The following is a 27,853-nucleotide window of genomic DNA, read 5'->3' as shown; positions in this document are numbered from 1 at the left end:
ATTTCTAGAACCATTTACTTTCAACAATAAAAAAAAAATTTAAGTTTTTTTTTCATTTCTGTTTCAATTTACAACAGCTAGCTAAACTCAAAAAAAAAAACCTTTAAGGTCATTTTTTTTTTTTAATTTCTGCTTCAATTAATATAATAAGGCCTTATAGTTTAATTTACAACAGCTAGCTAAACTCCCTGGGACATACTCTAGCAGTAATTAGTCATCTGAGAAAATGCAGCAAAGTCCAAGCAACTGGCAGATTCATAAACACATCATACACATTGTATTGTTAAATTTTTGGTTTTGTTCTTAGAGAAATTATGCAGTGAGAAATGAAGCACATTAATACATTCCTAATGGTTGGGGGGTGGCATTCGCTCACATAATTTCTATTATTACATTTCTTTAGTAAGGAATGATATTTTAACAATGATTGAAAATGCTGGATGTTATCTGATCCCTCCACTGCAAAATATTATCTGAAACTTTGCTGCTAAGAATGTTTTAATTGTCTTGATTTGTTAGTAGTTCAGTCAATAAGCTTCTAATTTTGTGGCTGAACTGACATAGAGCCAGGTGAATATTGGTTTCCTTTTTGCATTGCTACATGTTCATGGGGGTATCCATCCTGCACTTAGATTGTCAAACCAAGAATAGGGTCTCCCTGTGAGCTGTGAGGGAAAAACTATGGTTGAATTGAAAAGTGCCCAGCTTGGGAGAGAATGGGGAAATTAATCTCTTCTCCAAAATCTAATAAATTAATATAGGTCTATATATTGAAAAGCGTAGCCTTTAGGCCTTTTGTCTTTGAATGTCAGGCTTTTCATCACATCAGCATTGTGTATGTACGTCATTTTTTCCTACATTACAGTAGTTCATTGCAATATACTATAACTACATATTATTCTTATTATACAAAGTCATATTAAAATCAGTGATGCATGTATCTTTCATTTCAATGTGACTTTGTGAATTAAGACTGTATATATAGAGAGGAATTCTTAATGAAATAGCAGCCAAGACTTCTCAAAGAACAATTAAATGACTGAGAAAATAAAAAATGATGTTATTGCATAATTTGCCATTTGGTGATATAGTATATAAGGCTGTTTATTTTTTTTTCTTTTTTCGTTCAGCACTTATTATGCAACTAGCCTCGTAACTTTTTTTTTTTCATAGTCCTATCATTTTACTAAAAAGTTTGGATCTGTGCTGGATATTGGTGGTTAAGTTCTATGAAGGAGAAAGGAGAACTGAGACAGGAACAGAGGCTTTTCTTGCAGGGTAATGATGAGAAAGAAAGTTCTTGAGTTGAAAAAGGAAGCTAAACATAATTACAAGGTGACACTCGGTAAAGGTTATCAAATACATAAATAAATTAAATTAATACTCTGTCTCAGTAAGCTTACACTGGCTGAAATTTCAGGATGCTATTTTTCACATTTTAAAACTCTAAACTTAGGATAAAACTTTAAATTTAGGATAATGGAAGAGGATCTTCTTTACTCTTCTTTTTTGTTGTTGAAGAGCTGAGACCATAGGGAGCCTCACAGCAGTAGGTGCTGCTCCTACCATCTCTGTAAAGTGTTCCAAGTTTCATTCATCTTAATTTGAAATAGCCTAAATCTGATGATCAACTTCAGGCCACATTATATTGGCTTACATTTAGAAATCATAATTAAATTTGATGTTGGAAGGAATAGATTGGGTGTTAAAGTGTACTTGGAATGTGTTTTAAAGATAAACTGTGACTCTTGAATTTTCTACAAATTCGAAGTAAGTAGACTAATCCATTGAAATTAGTGGATCAAATCCCATGTTGGACCTTCAGAATCATACTCTGTACAAACCACAAGAAGGATTATAGTTCTTATCTCATATTTGAACTTAAAATTGGTGACCTGAAGTCATAAATACTGTATAACAGGAGAGATCCCAGAAGCCAGATCCTCAGTTACCTTTATTCCCTCAGTTCCCCATTCTGTGGTCTCCCTTTTCTAACCAAAGAGTCTGTATAGTGAATGAAAGTCAGCCAACTCACTTTTAAACTTTAACTAATATGAGATCTTTATGGAGGAAAATATAACAACTTCTTGTGCCTGTTCTACAGTGATAGATTTATGAAATTAAAAAAGAGATGTGATTATAGCCTAGTGTAAAAATTGATCCAAAACCAAACCGTCTTTTTCATACTAAGGAATATATAAGCAACCTCACATTGGTCATAGAATATCCTGAGTTGGAAAGAACCCATAAGGATCATCAAGTCCAACTCCTGGCACTGCACAGGTCTGCCCAAAAGTTTAGACCATGTGACTAAGTGCACAGTCCAATCTTTTCTTAAATTCAAACAGGCTTGGTGCAATGACTACTTCACTGGGGAGCCTGTTCCAGTGTGCAACCACCCTTTCGGTAAAGAACCTCTTCCTGATGTCCAGCCTAAACTTCCCGTGCCTCAGCTTAACACCGTTCCCACGGGTCCTGTCACTGGTGATAATGGAGAATAGGTCACCTGCCTCTCCACTCCCACTATCTATCCCTCCCTATCCACTGGTGGATAATGACTTTTGTTATGAGGTTTTTGATAATGAGTTTCATATTATTTAATAGTCAAAGACAACTAATTGGAATAGGTGGGTTGAAAGACAGTTCTGTCATTTTAATGTTTGTTTATTATAGGAAAGTTACAATGGATGTGGTATGAGCTCAATAGTCAAGAACAGTCAAGAGCAAAAGAAACAAGCATTTTAAACATGCTTCTTTCTTTTTTTTTTTTTTTGAGGAAAAAATATTTTTACTGATGTGTTTTAACATAAAATGTTTTAGAGAGAATTTCCAATGGGAAATGTGATCAATATCATAGTATGCAAGTTTATGATGCTTTTGCAATTATTACTAAGAGAGAAGGACAAAGGATTTGCTTAAGCACTTAAAAAGGATGAATAAATCAGTTAAGTTCACTGTCTCAATGGAAAAATTCATATCACAAATCCTTGACGTAACATACATTAAAGTGTTCTGGATAGGAAGACTGTAGAAATATGCAAATAACTTAAATGACTGAAAAACTTTAAATAAAAATTACCTTGCATTCAATATGAAATAATAGTTGTCTATATGTTTATTAAATGTGTAGTTTGGGCTCTAATTTTGGATATGAGAAAGAAGTACAAAGGTGATGAAAGTTTTTAAAACTAAGCTATTAAATGTGAATTTTCATTTCACTAGGGAAATTTCCAATATGTAAAATATTTTAAATTTTATATCTATCTGTTCTTAGATGTCTGGGTCAGAAAGTGGGAGAACAATGAAAAAAGCTAATTGATGTAATCAAATATAAAGTATTATAGGTGTAATTCCAGAAAAATTCTGATTGACTATAAAGTTGTGTAACTGAAATCCTGAATGATAAAAGAACGAGAGGTCCCTGTCAATTTCTAACTGCATCTCTAAGCTTTCATATCTGACCCCCCCTTTTTTTTTTCTCCCCAGTGCATTTTCACTTATATGCAAATCAGAATATTGTGAGTTTTCCCACAATAGAAAAACGTGATTCTTCTTAACTACTGGTTAATCTTCCGTAGTGATTATGATAATCCGCAGAGGTATGATTTAGTCTAATTTGGTGTTATGCTTTAGGATTTCTGGGAGCAGTAACCAGTTATCTGACAGTTGTCTTAGAACCATCTTGGGATATTTTTTGAAGAGTCTTAAAGTGATGTGTGCCATTATTTGGATGCTCACTTGATGTTCAGTATGGTAACAAAGGAATGTTTGCCATCTTACGTGTACATGCTCTTGGTAGGTTTGGTGTGAGAGAGGTAATGATTATTATGCTTTGTTCCAAGCTGAGCTTTCATTTAAGGACTAGGATAAGTTTGGTCTTAAAATTCAGGCATTTTTTGAGGTGCAGTCAGGAAACCTGTTGTAAATTTGTCAAAATAACTGAATAGCTAAAAGAGCTGATGTGTATTTTTGTTGTCTATACAGTATTTTTACACAACTGGCACATACCTAGCGCTGATCTCGAACATTGCAGTATGATGATGACCTTTTGAGTCTCTTCTACTAGGTTTCTGCTATGGAAAGAAAAAAGCATTGATTTTTGTTGTTGTTTTGTTTTGAAGAAGCTGTACATTTGTGTATTCCCTTTTTGTATTTAAAAAGGAGAAATAAAACAATATAATGGACCGGCAATGCAGAATGGAGCAGACCTTGGCCTTTTATGCCAGTAAGATAAACTTTGTACTGTTAGATATTGCTTATTTTAATAATATTGCTTATTAAGGTATGCTTTCTATGCTAAGGATAAGCTTTGTTGCCCTTATACATTCTCTCACTTAAACTTTCAGGGAAAAAAAAACAAATCTCCTTGCTGAGTGCCAATTGGAGATGTTAAAGCATGAGTAAATTACATAACATATTTCCATAACAGCAACAACATGCATCTCTTTCACTCTGTCTCTTTGGTAGATTTCTCAAGCAGCTGTGTTGGCACCTATAGAGGAAGTACTGCATGCGAAGGCAGCTACCCTATTATTCAACATAATAGATTCTTTGTAGTCACCTTATTGTCTGAGGATTTAGTGAATGAAATTCCTTACAAATCCTTCCTGAAATCTCCAGGCAGGATGGTATATTCTTTTGTCATGCAAATGCACTCTGAGACCCTGCCTTACTCATTTGGTAAAGAATATTTTTTAAACCTTAAGGTCCCTTTAGGAACTTTTAATGATCATTTTCTGTAGCGTATTGACATAATATTTTTCTTTTTAGTTGTTTCCATAAGTAAGTTTTGATTTGATTTTACAAGCTTCAACTTTTCTGGAATACTAGGTACCCTCTAGCTAAATACTGAAACCAGACATCTTCTTTTAGCAACATAATGAATTTGTATGCTGTAGGTCTTTAAAAATTATTTAAAAACAAAACAAAAAACAATCAAGCAAACAAAGAATAAACCAAACCAAAAACACTAGACAACCATTGATTACTTAGCTGGAGAAAATACTGAATTGCATGTTTATGCTATCATTCAAGACACTGAAATTAAGTAGTTTGGAAAGTTGTGGGATTTTTGGGGGGCAGACTTGAAAGATTTAATTTCTTCAGGAGTCTGTAGACAGACTCTAGACTTTTTTCTAAGATGCAGCTGACCGAACTTCCAGAGTGTTGATTTAGGGTTTTGTTACAGGGTATAATAATCTTCTATTTTACATGTGACCAATACGGCAAGCGTTTGAAAGACTTCTTTACATAGGGTTTATTAAATCCTTGTATACCTGCCTGGTGGTCTGAGTGCTCTATCTTTGCTGACAGGTTATTTTAATTAGAGTAGTCTCTAGTCCAACAGTCTAATGGCTTTCCAAGACCTATGAGTTATTCTTTTTCAAAGATACCCAGGTGCACATTCTAACATTATGTTTTCAGTCTCATCTGTAAAGACAAATATTTATTCCTTTGAAAAATCAGGAATTAATATGTGCTGGACTGAGACTTAGAGAAACGTGGTGAATGTGCCAAGCATGTTGAAGTTTTAAGGATGTGGGAAGAACTACAAGGGAAAATCAGCCCAGTGCTTTCTTCACCTGATCCCAGTGTTCATAGTTTTAATGGTTTCAGGAGTGAAAACAGCATTGGAGAAGAGTGATCTCAGCTGGCTGGTGGAAAAGTGAATAGCATGCTGCATACAGCCTAGTGACACTGGTCATTCACTGCGACAGCATTTTGTTTTTGTTCATCAGTGACACTGAAGTAATATGGAAGTCTCGTGTAGAATCAGATCACCTTTTCTGATATTTTTTTTTTTTTTTTTGTGGCGGAGTGATTGTATGTCTGACTTTGTTTCCCCTCTCCTACACGTTTTGGTAAATGTAAGATGCACTAAAACATCTGCTGTATTATTCATTGTTGAGTCATTTACATTGAATTCTGTAAACCCATGTAAAGCCAATGAGGGAGGTTTTCAGGATCAAGAGCTGTAGAAGTAGTGAGATAGTGGAGTGACCATGGGAATGGTATTACTAGGAAAATGAAAAAAATCAGTAAGAATTGAATCTGTACTACAATTGAGTGCATCCTATCATTTTCTACCTTTATTTTCCAACATCTTTTAATTTGGTTCTGTTATTCCATAGCTCTTGTTAATGGTGGTATTCACATGTAACTAGAGAAGAATTTGGATTAGGATTTTGAAGAACCCTTAATGGTACCCATATAGTATATTAACTGCTAATAAAAGTAGGTCTTGCTAAAAGGCCTTTGTAAGGAAAATTTCATGCCAGCAGTTTTTCAGTATTAATAAGTAATGAAATTACTTCTATCAATTCAGTGTGCTAAATGGGATTATCACACTGCTCATGTTAGCACACACAGCATAATATGGATCAGATTTTGAAAGGTAAGTGCATGCAACGTTAAAAATTATATATATATATGTATTTTAAACTGAAACTGGAACATTTAAGATTCAGAATAAAATTTTAATTTGGGGCACTGTAGACCAAAGTATTTAATAGAATGGATCTGCTCTTTGTGAAGCAAGTAGTCCAAAGCTGTTTCACCCTTGATTGTATTGTACTATCTCTTTCATATCGTGTGTGTGAATTTCCCTAGGTATTCTTTGTTCTGAATGCAGCTTGGTAAAATCAGTGGAAGTAAATATGAGATCTAATACCAACATTCAGTTGTCTTCGCATGAAATTTCAAAGCATGCAAACCTTTAAAAGACTTTATCAGTACTGACTTCTTCAGTTCTAGCATGTAGCCAGTTGCAATTTGTGCCCATTGCTCACGGTTTCAGTCAGATAACTATTTGGAAAGGGAGAGAACATTTGAAATACAATAAAAGAATCACCACTCTTGCCTTAACTACAGGAAGAATGACTTGAGTCACTTTTTTCTGTCCATGCTTGACCAGGCAAACATCAAGGACACTTAACCAGTTTGCAACAAAGAAGTTTCAGAACTAGTGGGAGTGAGAGAAGCTTGCTTAGAGTAACTGCATCCTGTTCATTTCTCTGCGTTGAGGACAAGTATAACTGTGAATGTTCTTTACAGCTTGCACGTTCTTTGGATGATTTCATCTCACTTCCCAAATCCTGTCCTAGTTTGCTTTGTTGCCATTCTTATTTTATATATATGTATGTATAGATACACACAATTATCCTAATACACTAGGTTATACAGTTCAGCACCTTCCGTCTCTTCAAAGAGCAGTTTCCCAATTTTCTTGCTCTGTATGCTGTTTGTTGAGACCTTTGTTTCTAGTTTCAGATCTCATCGTCTCGTTTGTTGACTGAATGCACTCTATTCAGATGCTACCAGTACTGTAACTGCATGACTCAATCAAACTGTGTTTCTGTGCACCTGATACTACCAATACATATGTTACCTTCTATCTTTTCTGCATCTCTAATTTGTTGTATTTTTCTTCCTTCTGCTTACTGACCTTTTGCAGTTCATACTACCAGTTCCAATCTGTTTGGCTCCCTGGGCTCTTTCAGAAGTATTTTAACACCTACTGTTTTGGGGAACAGTATGGATATCAAAATTTCAGTTCTGTTTGGAAGTCTGGTTATATTCACAATACGCTGATCGTTTTCCCCTCCTCTTCACCTTCATCACTAGTCTCTTAAAATGATACAGTGCAGGAATATTCCTTGGTTTTTAAATGCTGTTATAATTATATGTAAAATGAAATTGATGCACGAAATAATGATCATAATTTTATAAAACAAACTATACCACACATGAATAAAACATGATGTTACTATGCTATAGCTTGACTTCAGTGAGTTGAACTTACCCTTTCTACAAAGGAATCATATTCTGTCTTTCTGTCTTTTGGCACAGGAAATTAATTGTAAAATCTACAGTATGGTCTTAGTATGAAATTCTAAATAACTTACTGAATTCAAACTACAGGAGAGATTTAGGCAGGATGTGATTATCTGCACTGAAATTCTGCTAGGGCACCTGTTCTAATTATTGGAACGTCATAAAACTTAAGTATGAACTTGCTGAAAATTGCAATAGTTTGGATTTTCTGTGGAAGTAGAGTACCCAAGATTAACCTAGCCTCATGAGAAAGATGCACTGAGAACCCAGCATGAAGAGTGTCTGCAGTAGAAAGCTTCTATATGAAGCACTGCATACTTTGATGTTTAAAGGATATTGAGACAGATCTTTATTAGACAGAAGATGGTAAAAATAGTCTTCCATACAGCCAGAAGTTGGTAAGAAATCTGGGTTTGCTGGATGGGTGACAGAGGAACATAACGCAGTGTTCTGTTGAAGCCTTTATATTTATTTATTTATTTATTTGTGTGTGTGTGTGTGTCAAACAGGTGTCCAGTTTGACCCTTAGTCTATCTGTGAATTTTTAAATGTATTAATATGCTGAAGCCGTGCACAATTGCATACACACTTTGGTAATGTATATTTATATGGAACTGTCATCTCCTGAATGATAAACTGTTACTTAGGTGTCTACTGTTCTTTAAATTCTAAGTGTTTATGTAAGCTATATTAAGAAAATTGCTATCAGAAATATCTATATAGAGCACCTGGCATGAGTGCATAAATTACTTAATGTGACTTAACATCTGACTTTAAATAGTCTCCTCTCTAGCAATCTGTACATCACAGATTTAATCCAGACAGAAAGTGCAAAACTGACAAGATAATGCACTTAGTGTAAGTTTAGCAAAACTGCGGTAGGGAGTCTGTGCAAAATGCTCGGAAAGCTGCTAGGCCTGCCTCTTGGAAGGAGAGCAGATGGCCAAATCTCAGTCATCTCAAAAAACAGCGTTCACTGTAGTACCTTAGTGTTTGTATGGTGACCAGTGTACTGTGAGATTTTTGGCCATCAGTGGGTTTTCCCATGCACTACTTTGGTAATATTATTAGTATCAGTAGTAACTAATGTCTTGACTATTTGGTTAAGTAGGACCATCTCTGAGCAAATTGAATCCTTATGAATTACTCATGTAAACAGTTGATAATATTTATAATACCATCTATCTTTATTTAGTGCAATTTTAAATATTTAACTTAATTGTATTTATTGCAGTGTAGGACAATTATGGTAATATTTGCTATATAGATATATATATATTACAAACATTTATCTTAAAGTAGTTTGAAATATGAGAATGAGAGCTAGAACAAAAATTGAACCACATGCTTTATATGAAAAAAAAAAATCCCCTGCAATAAGAAACACTTTACTAGTTCGTTATCCTGTTTTAATTACATTCTCAGCTAAGTATATCTGTAATACTGAAAACTAGCATCAGGATTCCAGTATACATGTTCAGCTTTGGACTTTCTGACTGAATCATTCCTTTTAGTAAGAGCAGCAGCTGCAGTACACTCCCCCAAACCCAAGTCAGCGCTGTCATTTCTAGAGATATATGAAGTCATCAGTTTCAGAATGGGGAGGTATTACGTGTTTTAGTGTATTTGCAATATATGCAAATTATGTTTAAAATAACATCTTTTATACATATAACCATAAAATATATTACATATTTATGTGTGATATATATAAAGTTAATTATTCTATCTATTTTGTTTAAAAGATTTATATTAAATTAAACCAGTGATTCCTTGAAAACAAAATTTATGCACAGTTTATTATCTTGAAATTCATTATAGGGATGAGTCATTTGGGCTGGTTCTCCCATGCTGTAATGCATCCGTGTTACATCAGAAACAGTTGATTTGATCTCTTATTTTTCCATGCTTACTGTCCAGGAAGGGCCTTCCGCTTGGTTGCTAAGTCAACACAAATCAAACATAATCATACAAGTTTGTCCTTTATGTTTCACTGCACATGCTTCACCCTATTACCTAATCTCCTTTTGTTGTTGCTGGGAGCTCTTTATCTTGGCAACTAAGGTATTTTTTGGTTCTGTACTTGATATTAAAGTCCAAACTAATCACAATGATGCACAGATTTAAGGTCATTCTAGCTTTTAAATGCTAATTGTTCTGCCAACAGTACTCATTTACAAGGTTTGTAAAGGCCATAAACACATTCTATATGATTCAATAGTTGGACATTTTCTGAAACCAATTAAGAAATACAACTCGTCATATAAAAAAAAAAAAGAAAAAAGCTATATGCATATTGTCTAGGCTGCTTCTTTCACTGTAAGCAGGCTTATTTAAAAACCATTTTAAGGAATTTATGAAGGTTTGTAATCTATTTACACTTCCACTTTTTTTTTTTCCTAAAGTAGTGTTGTTTCTTTAGTAGAAGGAACCACAGAAAGGGTGGTTTTTTTTTTTTTTTTTCATTTTCATTTTTTCCCCACTTTTGCTCTTATTGAAACAGGTACAAAACGGCGTAGTTGAGTTCATCTAAACTGGATGCCAAAATTGTGCTGACTCCTGAATAATTACCTCCAGGGTACTTTGTTTTCCCTTTTACTTAAGTCGCAGACCTTTGAGGTCAGATACAGTGTCAAAAATGGAGGCATCTTGTGTCTGTAGGGAAGAGAGAGAATCAGAAACTGCCTGTGTCTGGGTCCTGTATCAGTGGTGGGTATTACAGAACAGAAAAGAAAGGTCCTGGTCCGTCCTGTGAGTAAATTCTTCTATGAGAGTTTGTGGTTATCACTGCGTGTTTTCAGATACCGACATGCGACTTGTGCAAGTCCTGTTAGAATTTCTTTTCATTTTCTGTTGGCAAGGTTAATGACGTGCTTCTGATATGACTTAGTGCATTCCTGGCCATCCTAAAATCTCTTTGTAAAAACTGGCAAAATTGTTTTTTCTGGCATTGTTTCATCCTATGCCAAATCTGGTTGGAATGTGGAAATGGAGATTGCAGCTTGGAGTGATGTGAGGGCTGTACGGGGGAGAGCTGCATTGGTTCTGCTGTGCCACAGCTGAAATGCATGGTACAGATCCAGTAGTTGTTAGGGCCTTATTCTTCACTGTTTTTATTCTACACTGTCCTTTTGTAGCTGTGCAAGTGAGAATTGTGATGGCAAGTCAGAATAATAGCATTACTCTTCCAATGTGCAAATGACTCCAAGAGGTTGGAAGTCACTGGAGAATAAGACGCTCAGTGAATAACAAAGGAGTTGTATTTTATGCTAACTTCGACTCATGACTTAGAAGTTAATGAAACCATTCAAGTTGAGTACTTTAATCTCACAAATTGGTTATCACAGCCTTGTGGCCACTTCTTGTTTTATAATAAAGCATAACACAAAATATCTGTGAAGGCTTACAAAATTAAACTAAGGGAAGTATGTGCAATTTTGAGCTCATTAGGAGCAATTCATATTTTCATCTGTCTCATTAGAGATGTTTTCATGAACTGGGAAAGTACTTTTGAATCTGTGATTTTTAATTTCCCTGCCAACTGGCATGAGCTTTTCGGGATTGTTATTTTCTTTTCATTTATTTCAAAATGTTAAAAGGAGGAAAAAAATCCACAGGAGAAATGAGAAGAAAAGCAAGGCACTAAGAAACAAGTGAACTGCATGAACGTGATAAGAAATACTATTTTATCGTAGGGTTATTCAACATACATATATCTTTTTTTGGTACTTTGATGACAGTGTATGGAAATAGAGCATACTGGTAATGGACTCAGAAGACGCAGTTCAGAATTTGAGATGCACAGGTGAAACATATCTTGAAGAATGACACTTGATTTAATGCTGTTATATATGTTTTTTGGAAGATGTGACAGATTTCCTTAAGCCAGATATAGCTTCAGTCTAACTGTACTTCTACTGTATGTGATAGAACTATTTGAGCTTTGATAGTGTTGACAGTAAACCATTTACAAGCTTTTTTTTGTTTGAAGGGGAAACACAAGCAGCCATTTCCTATGACTAATAACCAACCACAGTGTATTTCCGATAGTTACACAAATAAGACTAAGGATCAATTACTCTTTAGGTGTTACGTCTTCAAGGGTTTTTGAAAGTAAATATTAAGAAATCTATATTTATTACTTTTGAAATCAAGTGTACTGTCCGAGAGAACCCTGGAAAAGAAAACTGTCGTCTTTTGTTTCTTTGCATGACACTGCTGTCCTCACAATAAGATGAGCTCCTTTGTTGTGTCACTAGCCCTAGCTTTAACCTTTATGTTGCGTTGAGTTTGATTTCCCTGCCAAATAGCTCCTTCATTTCGGTCTTGACTCTGATCATACAATCACTGATTGCAGACAAGGATGGTGAATTTTTGATTAGATGGTCTGCAGATTAAAGTAGAACCACACAAGTCTTTGTAATACATTTTTTTTTCTAAACCAATCTTGGCAATTTCATGAGTCAATAATTATGATTTTTTTCAAAAATTTGAGTTAAGTTTTTGTCTAATATAGACTGTTAATTTTCCTTATTTGTGGCATTTTATTTATTTATTTATTTATTTATTTTACTGAGAAGGCACTTCTTTTTTAAAATTGAGCTGAAAGATCTGAACTAGCCCCCTTCACTTCTCAAAATGATCAAAGATAAACATGACTTTTATACAGCCTTCTCACTTGGCAGCCAAATTTTCAGGAAATTCTTTGCATTGGACATGCCCTGTGCTTACAATGTAACATGACATCTGCAGAAGCTGAACAGCATTTTGCTTGGAAATAAACATCCTGGTAGATGCAGATGATGTGCATGTACCTGTTTCAAGCAGGCAATGGAACAATTTCCTACATAATCCAAGTCACAGTCTGAGAAATAATTGAACCACAGAACTTCTTCATGAAATGAAAAAAGGAAAGAAATCATTTATGTGACTTAAAAGTGATGTCAGAATGAAGTCACAAGGGCATGCTTAAGTCTTCAGTTTTCTGTCTCAAATATTTGACTGGATGCAGTCTGCATATGAAGATTGGATTGTGGGGGGTTGGTTTGTTTTTTTTTTTTTTTTAAATGCAAATGTGTTGCTCCTATTGGTGCCAGTGGAAGCAAGAAAACGGAGCTTTCTCAAACTCAGTTGAAAATCTCCTTTGAAGAGAGTAACTTCAAATATCGTTTTTCTGTTTAGCCTTCAGGTTTTCTGCATAGATTGCCAGCAAGGTTATCTTTTAGTGCTAGTCAGGATGATAGTTTCTCTGACGCAGACATCTTCCTGTTAATGAGCTGAACAGAGCCTGCCAATTTATATCATGGAGATCACCAAACAGCCATTATCTATGTCATTGATTTTTGCATGTGCAGCTGCGTGCCCATACTGTATATTTTACATCAATGCACTACATTTTTTTTCTTTGATTTCTTTCTTCATAATTTTCTATCTCCATGTGCTAACCATAGGCTGGAAAACACTGAAATATCATGTGCTAATTCCTTTATAAATGTCAGCTGTTTCTTAGTAGCAAACTATCAATTTTTGTTGTCACAAGTGCCTTCACAGTAAATCTGTCCCGAATGTTCGGCTTTAATTTGCCTGTGAACTACATTGAGGCCTCATGTAGGAGGTATTTGCTTCAGAAGAAAATGCAGTGAACTCTGCATTGTGCCTGAAAACCGAACTGAAAATGTGCATATGGTGGTTTGAGAAGGCTTGCAAAAAGCTGAGCCCTCCTCTCCATTGTTACTGTCTTGAGCTTCTTAAACTATTTCGGATATTTTTCTGACTAACATAGATTAAAATGCCTGCTATTTCCTGTATTTGAAACAAAATAACAACAAAAAAAGAAACAACTCTATAGACATCAATCTATCATACACTGCAACTCAGTTTGGTATTATATACTGAGAAAATGAACTCAGTAGCAATATAATCTTACTTTGCAGTATAACTGAACTGCAGAAAACATTTCTGGAAGCACGTAGATTTAAGCATCAAATAAAATTTAAGTATCCTGATATGGAGGAGTTTATGATGGCACAACTTCTTTCAGAGGCATTTTTCCTATTATTAATTCATGTAAAACTCATAAGTCTTCCTTTTTAACTGTAATTTACTTCAGCTTTCACTCTCCACAGAACAAGAATTTGATTCCCCCCTCCCAATTCTTCATCGGAATTATTGTTTAATTGAAAATGTCACTATGATTCATTTAATAGGCATTTAATTTACTATCTATAAATCTTGTCATTATTTTTTTTTCTACCAGAAAAATGTATGTTCTGTCTCAAAATATGAAAATATGGTTAGTTATTAGAACTTGTGATTTTTTAACTACTCAAATTTCAGTAGTAGCACGTGCATCTGCTGACTTCAAGGGCAAGAGGGAGAAATGTGGCTTGGTGACTTTCTTAGCTCCCTAGAGGATAGCTTTACTCTTATGCAGGTTTAAATTTTTAGGTTGCAAACATTTACACATACAAATACTGCAGTGACTAATCATGTGCAGAAATGCGTTTTGTTTTTAAGCCTGTCCTGGTATGCAGAATGCAGTCGGGGAACTGCTATGAATATGGTCACACAGTTACAGCTTGTAAAAAAGTACCAGCCTAATCACGTGCCTTTCTGTTTTTGTGCCATCCTTTGTCTGAAAGAGAGTGACTTTGTAACGACTGAACATTCGTGTTGATCTACCTGTGCATACTTGATCAAATACAAAATATTTTAATTTATTCATTGGAAGAATACCTGAAACTACTTTAGGGAGCAGTGCTTTCTTTTCTAGTGAATGCGTACATGACTGTCAGCACTTTCATGGTAATTCAAACTAAATCACCTTAGTTCATAGCATCTACTAAGGGTTTGCACACAGTGTTGTATGTTTTATTTGACCTCAGTGAGTAATAGCTCAATAATTTGAGTAATTTGAGCACTTGTGATACTCTATACATAATTTCAGATTAGTCTGAGATTTTATGTTATTTAAAAAAAAAAAGCTCCACCTGTGGCTATTTAAATGGTAGGAAGCAATCAATGTGTATCATGGGCTTTAAAGAGGAACATACAGATTAAGACGTAAATTAAAATTTTGAACCATCTTCAGCATTTCAGCAGATACCAAGGGATAATGCCATACTGAGTTCTTTGTAGACAACTGAAGACGTTAATAAGGAGCGAAAAATAGAATGAACTGCATTCATCATAGTGTAATTAAATGTAGAAACAGTTCAGGTTATGACTGCTCTTTGAATTGCTGAGAGCGACTGAGACCCTATCCCTTGGTAAAATAAAAGATCAGAAATAATCCTTGCCATGTTTTTCTCTTGTTGTAACTTACCATTGTCACCATCTCATGTTTTATTCAGTAAACTTAAACATTTTTATATAAAATCTATTCAATAAACAAAACCATCACATATAGTGAAATATAGGCGAGAGAATTCTATTAAATTTAAAAAAAAAAAAAAAAAACTGAAAATGAAACAGGCAAAATTCTGCCCACTTTCTGTGAAGGGCATGTCTGTTAAGTGAAAAATGCAACGTAGCATTCCAGTTCTCTACATTTTTTAGTGTTTCCGCAGATATATCACATGGTTGTATTTTCTACTGTTGGATGGTAATTTTTTTGTTCTCCCATGTCTTTCATTTCATGGAATAAAGAGAAGGCATGTGTGGCAGCATCTCTTGGCCCAGTGCTAAAAGCAAGGTCTTTGGCTTCAAAGAAGTTACAGTTTTTCACTATTGTTTCCTTTTAGAAGTAAGGAATCTACTTACATTGGTGCAATTCAGTTTTCCTGGGGAAGGCCCAGGAAGATGTTTTTGGCGAGTTCCTGGGAGGGTAATATTTTCAATGCAGAGAAATTTAAATGAAGCTGATTTCAAATGACTGTTTGCCTTTTGTGTAGTTGTACTGAAGAACAGTGAGGGGGAAGAACCAGATGTGATCTCAAAAAAAAAAAAAAAAAAAAAAGGGATTATGAGCTACAGGAAGTTATCGCAAAGGTGCATAAGAAGCCCTAGCATTAGGCTAGGAATATAACCAAGAGAACATATGAAGTTTAATACCCAATATATCACAAGGCAAAGTCCTCAAAAATCTTGTGAAAGGGTTTATAGCAGAGCATCCCCTTTTGAATTTTAAGAAAACAAAATCATTGGCTGTTGAGGAAAGGATTTATTCCTCCAAAGTGGTACTTCATTGAATTTGGGCTATAAAAGCTGGAATACTAAACCATTGTAAAGATGCCATCTAATCCTGGAGGCATTGCCTTGATAATACTGCATACATCTTTTTAGGCATATTTTATGTTGGAGCATCGAGCTCTGACAGACCTGAGCAGATCAAAATTTCTCATCCATAACTCTTGGGATCCAAAAACTAGGTGCTACTTACCAGAATGCCTAAGCAAGTACCTTTGTCCCTTAAGAACTGTGAGACTTTGCTAGTAGTAGAAAACTGTTCAGTTACACCTGTACACACGTTGGTGCTGTGTAACAGTTCAGGACAGCTGGCTTCAGAGGACAAGCCCCGAGTGGCGTGAGCAGCTAGTTGATTAAATAAAAGATAGTGGAGAATCTTTTGACTCTTTCACTTTCTTTAGTATACTCCAAGCTTCTGTGAAGGGATTGCACTAAAATGCCTCTTGTGTTCCTAGTTAGAGCTGAAAGTTGACAAAATTAGTCTTTTCAGATAACTCCTGGCAGCATGAAAATTCTCGTGATGTCCTCTGTTTAAGTTTTAAGAAGAAAGGAGGAATTACTCTAAAACATACTGATTTGAAGCTGAGGTTTCTTTCTTTATATATGCGTGTGTGTGTATAAAAATTAATGAACTTTATAAATTTGTATCACAGTAGGCAATTGTGTAAGTACTATGGTGTGTCTTGAGCTGTTACCAGAATGAGGATAAATTAAATAATAAGGATAAATTGTTTACAAATACAAAAAAAAAAAAAAAGACCTTACCCATTTGTCTACTGGTCTACTGATTTGTCTACTGATCTTTCAAGTATTTTAAAATGTATAAAAAGATTATTTTTACTTTGCTCTTTGATGTTTTTATTTTTATTTTTAGAGTTGCATTTGTGTAGTAATTTGAAATCTATGCAAAGGATTTCTGTGTTTTCACAGAAATTACCTCCCTGAATGTAAGCAGTCATTTTATTTCCATGATGCTAGAGTCCTAGTTCCCAAATTTGTTACCTCGTTACTGTTCATATTGCTTATATATAGTATGCACTTGTGTTTTTGTTTTATTGCCTGGAATTATGTGAAGCTTCTTTGATTTTTATTTACAATTATGGGCAAGATGTTTTTGAGCCAGAGAAGGATATTTCTTAGTGCAGATAAATGGAAGTCATTAAATGGGTAACTGAACCTCAGATGAAATATGTAACCACTCTCAAATTACATGTTCAAATCTCAGTTGGTCTGGTCTACTCTGAGAACAACGCTTTTGCTCCTTTAAATAGTTAGTGTTATCTCATCAGCATTGTTTGAATGAGATTCTAATGAGGTTAGCCTCTGCTCTTAATGGACACTGCACCAGGGTTTGGTATGGTTTTCCATCCTGAATTAGATTACAGGCACAGATCTTCCCATGTACACATCTATTTAGCCACTGTGGAATTTGCTACTATTTTCTAAAATGGATGATGGGAATGGAAAAAGATTTTAACTGAGATTAGGAATCAGTGAAACAGCAGGGATTCTAGTTTGTTAGAATTTTATTTTATTGCCTTCATTAATCCAATAATTGATTTTAGTCTAAATGGGACAAGATGATTTTTGTTTTAAAACATTCATGGACTTCGAAGTTCAGAAGTATGACTGAAGTTTAGTGTCTGCATGAAGAGCAGATCATAAACAAGCCCTGCAGATATTGTCGTAATGCACATAATTCATAAAATGTGCAATACAGATAGAAGAAAAATGGAAAAGTATGAAGGTCTTGCAGAGAAAAAGCAGCAAACTTCTGTGGTCTTTGGATCCTTTTATGAAATCTCAAACTGCCTAATACAGCAAAAAAACCCTTTTGAATATCATTATTTGAAGTATTTTGTTCAGTTTTCCTATCTGTCTAGGCAGGCTGTGTACACATATGCACGGAGATGTAAAGTAGAGAGAAATTTTCTTTAGTTTATCTTTTAGGGAAAAAGTCTGTTGAAAATGGCTGTTGAACCACTTGAGTACGTTCAAAGTAAGTATTCAGCACCCTATTTCTATTGTTCTTATTAGCCTTTAGCTAGATTAGTTACTGTTTTTCATTGGGAAAGAACATGTTCAACATTCTAACAGTTTAGAGGAAAAAATATGCAATCTGTGAGAGCAGTGAAAGACAGTGCACAGGTTTCAGGTACAACTCTGAAGAAGTTTAAAAAAAGGGGGGGGAGGAGGAGGGAGAGAGAAAAAACCTTGAGGTGCTGATTGGTAGTTCCCCAGTGCCTGTGCTGATGTGGCTTACTGGGACAGCAGAACCCTACTTGAGGGTCATCTGATACTTCTAAGCAAATGGATTTTCAGCATTGAGCAAAATTTCCAGATCTCTTTTTCCATGTCTGAAGGCAAAAATATTTTCCAGTAAAAGTGGAACTTCTAAACAATTATCTTTGTTTTTGATGCTGCCTTGCACTAGAACTTCCAAAGCAACATCTGTGTCTGCCAGTCAGATGCCTTTCTTAGAATGTGTGACACTGACATATTTTGTATTATGGCTGCTCATGTCCTTTGTCTATTTTATTCCCCCCAGGTCAGCTTAAGATAGTAGAACCAGGGAGGAGGAAAAGAGAGAAGTCCATAAAGAGACCTTACTCATAGCCTTTGTACTTCTCCATCTTCCTCCTGCCCTCACTTATCTTCACTTCCCATGTCTTCCAAGGGGAGCACAGAGGGGAGGAAGACAGAGAGGAAATAGAAATTTGTGTTTAATTGCATGCTGAGTTGTTTTCTGAACACAAGTAATATGTGCCAATGGCTTCCAATAAACCGATGAATTTCCAACTGAACTGGTTACTAGAGAATCTTGAGGAGGGGATGATGGTAAACTACGGGAAAACTGAGGTCCAGGCAGAGTTCTCCTAGAGGGCTTTTTGAAGTCAGAGGATTTCTTGATGGGTTTGGGAATGGAAGCTGAGAGGGCCATTAGCAGCAGGGGAGATCGGACTTCGCTAATTCTTGGAGTTGTCACATGGATAGAGCATTCTGACAGTGTCAGTAAAGACTTGCCTTTAGAGCCAGGTTGATAAATGATACATTTCTGAAGAGAAGCAAGGTGGGAAGGAACGCTTGTGCCTGAAGAGTAAGAGGCAATATAGGCAGTATCAAGTCTGAAGATGTTCACCATTAACAAGTCAGTATTTATGTATGTAATGGTGATGATTTACCCCTACCAAGAGAGATAGGGGCAAGGAAAGAGGAAAAACCAGTAGGATGGGGGTGGGGAGGTGGGGAGCAAAATTAAGTTTACACAAACTATACAAAGGTTAATAATGATGAAATAGGCATAAAAATGTTAGATTAATAGAGACAGATAAATCTCTGGAAGCACTGGAATTACACACAGACTAATTTTCTTCATGTAAACAATTAAAGCAGAAGTCCTCTCAAAGGAAAAAATATCAGATAAAAGCAGTTTTTGGCACTTCAAGAAGAGAAATAAATCTTGCAACAGTGTTTACATTCATAACAGTCAAATCTGTAAGCATGACTGTAAATATGACAGTAATGACACCATTGATTTGCATGGTAAATATTTGTAATTATTTGTATTTAAACAGTCCTCCACCTACTGATCTCTCACTATTTGCAGTCATAAATTACTAGGCATCACTTGCAGCGCGGTTGCTTAAACTTGAAATCACCAGTCATGCCTGGTTTTCTTATACTTTGACTTCAACATAAATGCTTCTTTTTTCTTTTGAAATGATTTCCTGACTTTTTTTCAATATAGACCTTTCATGTAAAATGTTAGAAGTAAGCAAACTTCAAAGAAAAAGATTTCATTTAACTAGCACCTCTGTTGGTTTAAAAAGTAAAACCAAACCCACCATAATTATTTCAATAATAAAACAACTGCCATTGCAGGGTCGAACGACAAATTGGTTATATTGTACAGATGTTAGTTACTTATGATTGATTACCTTTCATACCTCTTCCATAGCTACTTGTTATGAGTAATAAGGCAATTAGCAATATATAGAAATATATCCCTCAAGCAATCCGCTAGATGAATTTCTAAATGTTGTTAAATGAAGGAACAAACTGGTCTGCTGCAACCATGTGCCTTTAGCATCTTGCATCTGGATTGTTCAGATCTGCTGAGCCTTTTAAGATTGTGAGGGCTCCTTCAGGCTGGAGTTCTATTCTATCATTTGCCTTCAATGAAAGCAGGTAAGAGAAGATTCAGTTGTACACAAAATAGGCTTTTAACTTCAAGCAGATAAGCAGTAGGGAGACTGACTCAGCCAGTGACTCATGGTATTTATGCTCCCTGTTTATATGGAGAACTGAATACTGTTTATAAGATGCTGTGGACCTTTTGATAAATCTTTTGAGTCTTTTTCTTGCTTACTTATTAAAAATAGATAGTATAGAAAAAGTCTGTCTGTAACTTGCATTCTCGAAACTTTAAGAGCTGGTGGACTTAGCCCAGTACATTTTCAGAAATGGGGAAATATGTCCTCATAAGTGTTCTAGGATTAAGTTCATGCAGGGAAATTCTCCAAGCAGGCAACCATTGCATCCCACACCCAAGGGTACTCAGGGAAGGCTGGTTGCAAATACCGTAAAAAATGTCTGACTGCAGAGAAGACAAAGCCTGAGCGTGCCATCATGCAACCTGCAGCAACAAGTCCTTTTTCAGGGCTGTTCACATAGCAGTAGAGATGAGTGTACGAATGGCTGGCATGAAGGGATCTAGCAGAGCAGGGAGGAGAACGAACTTCTTTACATGTGAGATTGACTTATGCTGGTTGACATGGCTCTGAAACTGCAACCCATGTGGTAGGGATGTAGTAGAGGTGCCAGTAAATGATTCCATTAATTGCTGTTACTTTCAACCTTCCAATAAAACCTTCCCATAGCTGCCTTCCTAAGTAAAGGTAGTTTTCTCCAATCTCATGATACAGACTTGAAACATTGTTTAAAAAAATAAAAAATAAAAAGTACCTGTTTAGTGTTTTCTTACACTACAGACTATGAAGATTGGTAATAGAATTTAAAGGTGCTTACAGAGATGTAAGAATCTTAGGAGTGCAGATAACAAGCTGTTGCTGGAGATCTGAGACTGCTTTCTCTGCTGTGTCGCAAATAGAGCCTGCACTCCAAGTCTTGTGATCGCCCAGACTGGGGATGGCCAGAGCGATCCTCCGCTCCTTTCTGGCCTGTCCAGTGGGATTTGGGGTCTGTTGTAATTACAGTTCAAAAGGGAAGAAAGAAAAGGAAATGAGATATGGATATACACCATGCTTACTTATACCAAAACGTAGTTAGGAGCCAGAGAGGGACCAGATACATACAAAACAATTTCGAGTCCTGAAATGTAGGAGCAGCTGTAAGATTTAATGTAGTATTTGAGGGAGCAGCTTGACTCATGTCTTTTTTTTTTTTTTTTTTTCCTTTTGGAAAATCCTTGACCAGGGCCCTGAATAGCTGAGGGTAAACAGAAAAAATGCATGGAGCCTTCTGTTTTTGTTTACTATACTGTAATTAAGAAGCTAAGTAAATTAAAAGGTGATATGGCAGCTTTTTGCTGTTTTGTTTGTTTTCAAACTAGAAGCAAATATTCATGAAGAGGTAAACTAAAAATCCAGTCAATAGCATTCGAGGAAAGGGACTGGTAAACCTAAAGAGTTCGTACCATTTACTGCAGTTAGAAGACAACTGGTGTTCTTGTGGAAAATAAATAAAGCTGGAGCCTGTGAAATTTTCCCAGAAAAAAGGGATGGGGGGGATCCCATCAGCCAAACCTGCACTGAGCTTAAGTTAAACCAGTAAGCTCTGTATGGCTTTCTAGGACAGAAATTTTCTGTCATTAACAGTTCCCAGGAGTTTAAGAATAACTGCACTATTTTGTGGACTCAGGTGGATGCACTCTTAAAGCCACTGAGGCAAAATTATAACAGGATTTAATGTTGATATTTGATTCAATATTTAAGAAGAAGAATGTATAAGAAATTATTGATGGCTGTTTAAAAGTAATCAAATTTGCATCATTGTCAGCTGTGCTTAAATCTTAATTATCTACAGGATAAACCTCAAGTTCTGTCAGGGGGAGTTCATTTATAATGTATTAGATATTACACGTGTTTTATGAGAAAAGCCTGAGAACAAGAGGTGGAAAAAACATCTCTGTCAGCAATATTTATAGCTCAAAACGCATTTGAAACTTAAAATTAAGAATGCCTCTGGATTGAAAGATATCTTAAAATAAAACAGATCTTCAGTCTATTGAGGCAACCTCTTAAATTTTGTCTAGATATAATCTAGAGCATTTTATTTTAAGTGACAGATAATTCCTTCTTCTTACTTTTTGCCAACAAAATATTTGCACTTTTTTCTTCCCATTTTAAGTGGATTGTGAATCAATGTAAGATGCTGCTGTCAATCACGGAGACTCAGTCCTACTTTCTTTCTCATTGTAGTCAAAGAGAATTTTGAGTGCTCAGGAGTGGCAGGCCTAAGGTGCTATTTTCAAAAGCACATCAATGATTAATGTTCCTCAATTCTATTTTTAAAAATAAGTCAGGAATTTAGGTGCATTCTCAGGGGTTACAATAATGTTTTTGTTCTTTTTGATAAATAGACCATCGGCGTGGACAGTACTGGTGGAGTATTGGACCAGGATTATAATATCAATTTCCTAATTATCAATTAATTTCATTATAGTTTGCCTAAAGCAAAAAAGTCTGCATAGAACATCAGAGCAGAGTTTTCTCCAGTATTTCTGTGGTATGTTGATAAGTAAAAATTTAATTTTCCAGTGCAAATAAGTGTGAAATTAACTACATATGAAACATTTTATTTTTTTTTTTTTTTTTTGCTGTAGAAGTATCTTTATTGGCTACTTTAAAGTTTACTCAGCAATCTGTTTTAAAAGTCACTTTGGTTACGTGCTTACAGAAAATGCAGTGCAGTGTATTAATCCAGTTTGTAGGCTGTTTTCCAAAGAAGTGCTTAATAAAAAGAATTTCATGCAATATGCTATTAGAGCTTCATTTACATTAATAAGACTCTGTTCTCAAACTATTAAGCTACCTTCGAGATACAAAATAAAATAAAAAGGGACTCTGTATTCTCCATGTACAAGCACAGAGATTAGTTTCTGCTGCTCTTGTACCCTTCTGAGCTCAGTGTACGAGCGAGAGAACATTATTTTCCTCCCAGCGGAAGAGAGAGCCTGTCATCTTGCTGCGGGAAGTTCCCCTCAAAGAAAACACTAACAGTGGAGAGAGAAGGCAGTACTTTGGTCTGCTGTACTTAGCTGCATTGCCAAGGCACTGCCGTGAAAATTAACCCAAGGTTTCAGAGAACTGAATTGAATGAGATCCGTGCTGCAAAGTGGTAATTTGCACGGTAATTCTGAGTGTGTGTACTAACGTTACACAAATTATTCATGTAGCAATCTGAAAATATCAGGGTTGGGACTGGTGCTTGTTATATGAAAAAGGGCACATGTAACTTACTGAAAGGATGAGTTGTAAATGACTTGAGCAATTCTGAGCATTTTATATTCCTAAGGGTGGATAACTAGATTCTAGAAGCTACCATAGGAGATGAGACCAGCGTTCATACACTTGCTACCTGTTACCTCTGGATCTTTAAAATGATGAAGAAAAGCACAGGAGATCAATCTCCAGTTTTCTATAGTGAGGAAAGCAAATGAATGGATTGGTTGCGACCTCTGAACTTCAGAGAAGCTGGCTTGACATAAATCGATGAAGTAAAGGCTAGTACGTTGTGTTTTGTAGGGAATAGTTTGGGACAGAAGAGCAAATAAAGACTTTCGAGAACTATATCACGGTTGCAGTTCTGTATTTGAGGGGCTGGCCAATTCTGGGGATAATTCTTGAGAGCAGGACTGATGCAGGAAAAGTTTGCTTCATCTTGTGAGCAGCTGTTAATCTGGATGTATGAATCAGCTCATTTAAACTTCCCTCATCGGTGGCATGGTTTTTGATTGCACAGAGTATTGTGTTGTGTATTGCCTTCCTTAGATATGGTGGAAAAAAAAACAAATGTCAATGTCTGCTTTAGCAGACGATCCCAGACATTTATCTGGATGTGATAGGAGAGTAGGAAGAAGTCTGGCTTAAGTTCTTCCCTAGAAAAACAAAATGGTCACCTAGAACTTGGTGAACTGTAAACAGCATTAACAGCATTATTTGTTACCGCATGTGTCACTGGTTGGTGTTCAGCAAACAGATTTTTAACATTATTATATTTAACCAATTTTGAATATTCATTTCTATAATTTAGAGGGGTAAGAAATTGCTGATAGTAGCTTGATGTATTAGAAAGTCATATAAGGTCTAATGGATAGGTGAAGTGTATACATATTTTTAACAGTTACTTGTTGAGAGAAGTGGTAGTTTCTTCCTTACTTTTAAATCTTTTAAAATCTCTAAATCTGAAATAAATAAACAAGAAATGTATTGGTTTGATGCAAAAATCCTGAGTTGAAATTCTTTTATCTTTGTTGTGCTTGGCTCAGACTAGCTGATGATAATTGTCTCTTACTGGTTTTAAAGTCCGTTACTTTTGAATAGGTATCATTTTTGTCATATTGTCATTTTTTCCACTAATAATATGCTTTGGTTTCTCTGTTTTGGTTTACTAATTGCTACCTTGCACTGTACTTTAAATACATTCTCCAAGATCTGTAAACATGCCTGCACGTGCAAGCATAGTTGTAAAACTTTTTCCCTTTCATTTTTCTGTGAAATAATCATCATATTTATTAGTGGGAAAGCTTGTTAATGATTTGCTGGACTAATTTTCTGGTTTTCTGTATAACAGTTAGGCAGGATTTAGTTCATATTGTGCCATCAGCTATTTGTTGCCTGTGACTCCTAAGTGAGACTGCAAAAAATTTGCTTGCATTCTCAAAACATAGCCAAATGGGATTTTGTGATTTTTAGAATAGAAAAGAAAAAAAAAAAAGAAAAGAAAAAAAAAACTTCTAGAAGAAAGTCAAGTCAATCTTTACTCATGAGATCAGGTAAGTGAATGTGCGGGTGTGTTAAAACAACATTCAACTTATGTCTGTGTTGTAACTGGTGGAACTAGCAATTTGATTAATAGGTTATTGTGTGAATTGCTGCGTTTAACACACAAAGGCTGAGATAGAATGGCTATTAAACTGGTATTGCTCTATTACGCAATTGACTTAGTGGAAATGGTTATAATTCTTAATAACCCCCTGACATTACAGGTTTAACAGCAGCTGCTGTTTGAGAGCATCTTTGCTCTATACAGCCGCTGTGTTTACATTTGAATAGGTGATATGCCATTTTTCTTCTTTAGCTACACACTTATGATAGTTCCTCTATGCGTAACATGACATTATGGATTTGGTTAACATGCATCTGGAAAGTTACAAATGACAAAAAAGAATTTTCTGTTCGATTTTGTTAGGTCCAGCATGTTGTGTGTAAAAGCGTGGTCGCAGTGCCTACTAAGGGTGACTGATAGAAACCTGTTTTCCTGCTCAGTAAGACAGTTCTGAGATGCTGGGAAAAAGCTCAAGGCTGTAGCTTTGATAGTCTAGAGGAATGTGGAATTGGTGGTAAACTACAGATAGTCAGCATTCAGCAAGCAAGAAGTTTCAGCTTAATTGCTTGTCTACATACCTTAGCTTGAGACAGGGAAGAGCTTGAAGGAGGATAATACAGTCATTTGAATTAAGCCTGCATTAATAACTATTTGGAAGTTGTTTCAAATTTCAGCTCCAGATTTGGACATTAAGATACCTGAAGCATCTCTGCAAAATTTAGTATAAACCATAGGGCATTTGTGTGCTTTCGTCCCAGTCCTTGTCTGTAATCAAAACCATAGCAATGATAAATGAATGGGTCTATTCCACCTTTATATTATTAAATATTCTTTGTGCATATTATGTAGATCTTATAAAGTGGTTAAAGCTACCTGTGCCATGGTGAGTGTCCCTGAACATCACAGAAAGTGAACCTGAGATTAAAATGTACATAAATTAAACAAAATATTAGATTTTAGCTTTTGGAATATAAAAGGTGGGGAAACTGAACAAATGCTGGTAAGTAACTTGCAGACATTTTTAACTTGTATTGTATGAAGTATTAATAGAACTTGTAGAGAGGAATTGTTTATCTTGAGCTGTTAATGATCTGCCATTTTATTCCCTAGATTAATTCTCAAAGGTCAAAATGCAATCAATTACCCAGTAATTTGGATCCCTTAATTGGCTTGGTTGTGCTTCAAAAGCAAAGCTACTGTTTTATTTCTATTATATAGTCTGAAAAAAAGTGCACACACACACACAAAGAGATTAGGATGATGTTTAGAAGGACGTTATGGATTGGTATGCAAAATAAAAATACATATAGATCATTTTTTGCAGACTTTTCTGTGATTTTTGTTTTCCCCTTAGACATTGAGAATTCAGGAACACTAAAATGCAGTGTCCTTACTAAGTCACTTTCTGGACGGAAAAAAAAAAGTTCAGCTAACTTCTTTGCATATTGGAGAACTCTGAAACAAAGGAGTAAATGAAAATTAGAAGAGGAACGGGTGTAAAATATTTCCATTGGCTTGAACAGGAATTGGATCAGACCATGGTGGCTGTTATAACAATCCCATGACTGAAATATGGCGAGTGATTTCACTAAGTACTTAAAAAAAGGAAACAAGTATTAGTATTTCTCTTGACTTGCCCTACTCAATCACAGACTTAGTTAAAGTTTGGATTAAATATACACATATGTTGACTGCTTTATGATAAAAATGTCGATAATTTACTGAAATCGTGGAAACTTTGGAGGGCTTATTAAATGATATATTAGAAAATTTGCAGAGGAAGAGTCACTAGTAATCTCATAATTTCAAATTATGTTGCTTTACGTTTGGAATTCAAAATCATTTTAATATTAATTGCTAGTCCTCTCCTAATATTCTATTAAAATTTTAAAATGCTTACATTGCTGTTAAAGTATAACTTCTTAAAAAAATCTTTTTAATTCAAGGTTTAGATTTTTCAAGTTAGAAGGCAAAATATTTTAATTACAGAGACCTGGTTGTTTGATGCATTTTTTCCCTCGAGACTGCTTTAAAATTACTGAAGCACTGAAAATCTTGTTGACCTCTTTTTACATTATATAAGCACCTTTTGAGTACTTCTTGACAAAGATGACACTCAGCAGGCTCTATTCCTTTGTGTTATTTATGTTGATGTATTTTGGGGGGAACATACCTAGTTTTAAGAGGAAAATTATTGTTGAAAAATGAGAAGTAATATGTTAGAGCCATAGTCTGCTGTATTTAATTTGCATGTTGGTGTGTTTAATAAAAGTTTTCAAGAACAGGGCAGCATATTGAACCTGCTAAAAATCATAAAGGGAATTCGTTAACCACTAATTGATGAAATCATACCAAAAAATTGTGTAACATTGAATAGAAAAAAGGACCATAGCAATCTTGTATTTTATTTGCATTTAGTTGCTGTTAAGCACAGTATTAAATATTATTAAATATAATCGTGTTTTTTGTTTGTTTGTTTATTTGAAAGCTTTTAATTTGCCGTGGGGAAAAAGAGTTTGACCATTATTGTGTGCTGAAATTTATTTTATTTTTTTCTAGATCCAAGAAAGCTTAAATTTCTTGGATTGGTCAAAATAAATCACTCATAGCCACATAGAAAATCTGTTCTGAAGTTGTGTCTGTTCACATGCAGATATTTCTCATAACTCTTATGTAACCTTTTTATTTTGAATCTTTTGTAGTTTGAGAATTTCACAAAATTAAATTTCAGGAGTGAATTTGTATTATGGATTTAAGTTGTGTC

The sequence above is a fragment of the Anser cygnoides genome, chromosome 12 (genome assembly GCF_040182565.1).
Source record: "Anser cygnoides isolate HZ-2024a breed goose chromosome 12, Taihu_goose_T2T_genome, whole genome shotgun sequence".
Taxonomy (NCBI): domain Eukaryota; kingdom Metazoa; phylum Chordata; class Aves; order Anseriformes; family Anatidae; genus Anser; species Anser cygnoides.
Note: the sequence above shows the minus strand (reverse complement) of the source record.